Here is a 2500-nt window from a genome sequence, read left to right as displayed (position 1 = left end):
TGTTCACTCGGCAGGGTGCACCCAAAACTCGCCTGGCCAGGGGCAGCAGGGTGGGTGCTGCCTCAATGGGGTTGGAGGGGAAGGGCCAGCCTGGTGTTCCCATGTATGAGAAATGGGCCAGGAGCCTGGTGGGTGGAGCTGGACGCTGTCGGGGTGGCAGGGTGAGGTGGGGGTGCTGTGTCCCCAGGACCCTGACGACTGGGCAGGCAGGGTGCCTGGTGGAAAGGTGAGGGCCCGAGAGGCTGTGCCGGGGGTCCTGGTGCCGGCTTGCCACTGACTGATCCCACCCTCGGAGCCTCAGTTTCCCCGTCTGTAAGATGAGGCATGGGTGTTGGTGCCCAGGGCAGTGTCTGCACGTGGCTAGCAGCCATAGTTGATGGTAACAGTGCAGTGCTGGTGGCCCTGGAGGGGCTGGAGTCCTGCCCCCTGCACCCTGTGCCTCTCATGCTGCCCCAGCCCTCCCGCTGTACCAGTGCCAGTGGTCTTGGAGGGGTTCCAATGGCTCCCTGCGTCTCTGAATCCTCAGTCCCCGCCATGGGCCAGGGTCCCCACCTGCCACTGGGGATGAGGCCACCTTCTCCCAGGGCTAGACCTGGGAGTGGGTTTTGAAGGAGACAGAGGCTGTCGGGGCAGTGAGGAGAGGCATGGAGCCTGGCCCAGAGGAGGGCAGAGGAGAGGCTGCCCTGGGGGTGAGGAGACTCTGTGGCTCCAGGAAAAGTGTGGGGCCTCTGTCAGCCTCAGTGTCTCAGCATGCCACCCGCCTGGGACCTTGCCTCCCTCTCCTGCTGGGGCTGTGGAATGACCTGGAGCTCTCTGTGGCGGCAGCAGCCCCGGGCAAGTTCTGTTCACCAGGAAGGAGCCCGTCCTCATCCTCATCCTCGTTTACAGAGGAAGGCCTGGGCTCAAGGTTGCAGAGCTGGCTGGGGGTCACAGGCGGGTCCCGCCTGGGGCTAGGCTGCCCTTGCAAAGGCCTGCCTCGGTTTCCTGGTGCTTTGGGGGCAATACCCAGAAACTGGCCCTGCCCCAAGTGTCTCTGTGATTAACTCATTCCCTGTATGGTGGAGGGAGGCGTGGTCCAGGGAGGCTCCTGGGCTGTCCCGAGGTCCACGGCAAGCATCCCCAGGTGTCACCGAGGCAGGCAGCTCCAGGCCTGGCTGGGATCCTGCTGAGATGCTGGAGTGTCTTTAGGCCTTAAAAGTTCACTCCCCAAACACATCAAACTTGTTCCACTCTACGGGGACTTTTTGTTTCTCTGTTTATTTTAATAGACCGAATTCTTTGGAATCCTTTTAGGTTTACAAAACAGTCAGGAAGACAGTTCAGAGCGTTCTCATAAAACCCCACCCAGCTGCCTCCATTATACTAATGAGCAATACCGATGGCTTGTTCCCAAGTGCAGCTCACACTTGACTCAGACTTCCTGTCTTTACCCAGGGCCTTCGTCTGCCCCAGGACCCCGCGTTGCATTTACTCCCCTCGTCTCGCTGGGCGCCTCTGGGGTGTGACCGCTTCTCAGACTTCCCTGGCGTTGCTGGCCTTGACAGCTCTGAGGAGTGGTCGGGATTGTGTAGCGTGTGTCTCGGCTGGGATTTGTCTAGTTTTTCTCATGATTAGACTGGAGTTATTATGGGTTATTGGGGGACAGACCTCCAAGGCACAGTGCCGGGCGCACCACATGGTGCCAAGGCCACATGCTGTCAGCAGGACTCCCCACGGTTGACCCTGACCCTGGCCACCTGGCTGAGGGGTGTTGCACAGGTTTCTCCCTGTAAAGGTTCCCTTTTCCTCCCTTCCCTCCCGTCCTCTCTGGAAGGAAGTCTCTGCGTGTAACCCACACGTAAGAGCAGGAGTCATGGTCCCCGCCTTCAGAGTGGAGCCGCTCCATCAGTTCTTTGGAATTCTTCTGCCCAGGTGATTTGCCCCTCACCCCCCACTTACTCAGTCATTCCATTGCTGATTTATTTGAGGATGGATTTGTGGATATCTATTTTATATTTTGGGTTATAATCAAATACTACCTGATTTTTGCTCAAATTCCTTTAACTCTGTCAGCTAGCTCTGTGTCCCTTTGACATGTGGGATTTCACTCCTTCCCCCATGCAGGCGCGGACTCACTCTCCTGGCACCCCAGGCCGGGCTCCACTTGTCAGTCTCCTGGCCCAGTCCTAGAAGCCACCATTTCTCCGAGCCCTAACTTTTGCTGCTGGGGAAAGGTATTAGAAACTAGATCTATTTGGGTGATAGGCATGCTTACTGCTGTACGGGCATCTTTTCTTCCTTAAAAATTTTTTTTAAGTATTTTAATTTATTTTTAGTTTTAGTTTTTTAATTGTTTTTTTTTAGCATCAATGTATTGCCCAGTTTGGCCTCAAACTCCTGGCCTCAAGGGAGCCTCCTGCCTTAGCCTCCTAAGCTGGGACTACAGGCTGATGTCTTTACTTTCTCTCCCTCCCCTCACCTCCCCTCCCCTCGCCTCCCCTCCTCTCCCATTTCCTCTTTC

At 56.6% G+C, this 2500-nt stretch overlaps 1 protein-coding gene across 4 annotated transcripts in view; it reads left to right on the top strand.

The window, feature by feature from the left end:
* Positions 1-2500, top strand: part of SH3TC1 (SH3 domain and tetratricopeptide repeats 1) — a 63778-nt gene that overhangs the window by 303 nt on the left and 60975 nt on the right. The window lies entirely within an intron of this gene.

Source organism: Cebus imitator, unplaced genomic scaffold, assembly GCF_001604975.1.
Source record: "Cebus imitator isolate Cc_AM_T3 unplaced genomic scaffold, Cebus_imitator-1.0 Scaffold117, whole genome shotgun sequence".
Lineage (NCBI taxonomy): Eukaryota > Metazoa > Chordata > Mammalia > Primates > Cebidae > Cebus > Cebus imitator.
The sequence above is the reverse complement of the archived record's forward strand: the minus strand, read 5'-3'. Positions and strand labels throughout refer to the sequence as shown.